This window comes from Colobus angolensis, unplaced genomic scaffold, assembly GCF_000951035.1.
Source record: "Colobus angolensis palliatus isolate OR3802 unplaced genomic scaffold, Cang.pa_1.0 Scaffold242, whole genome shotgun sequence".
In the NCBI taxonomy this organism is placed as follows: Eukaryota; Metazoa; Chordata; class Mammalia; order Primates; family Cercopithecidae; genus Colobus; species Colobus angolensis.
Window position 1 is genome coordinate 1,612,500 of NW_012115622.1, and position 320 is coordinate 1,612,819.

A 320-nucleotide genomic window follows, 5' to 3' on the forward strand; every position below is an offset into this window, starting at 1 on the left:
GATAGTGAAAAAGAGGCAGGGATAGAATCCCAGAAAGGAAAGGAAAGTTCACACTGTAAATGTGTAGCAGAGCCGGTAATGGCTCGGTCAACGCAGAATGTTGACAACAATCAATTACAGGAGGTAATATATCCTGAAACGTTAAAATTAGAGGAAAAAGATCCAAAATTAGCAGAGCCATCAGAGTCTAAACCACGATGGCCAACTCCTCTTACAGCAGCTCAAATGCCTGCAACCTTAAAACCTCAAATGCAGGTTAAACAAGTACAAACTCCAAAAGAAGATCAACTAGAGAAAGATAGAGTCTCTGTCATGGCAAT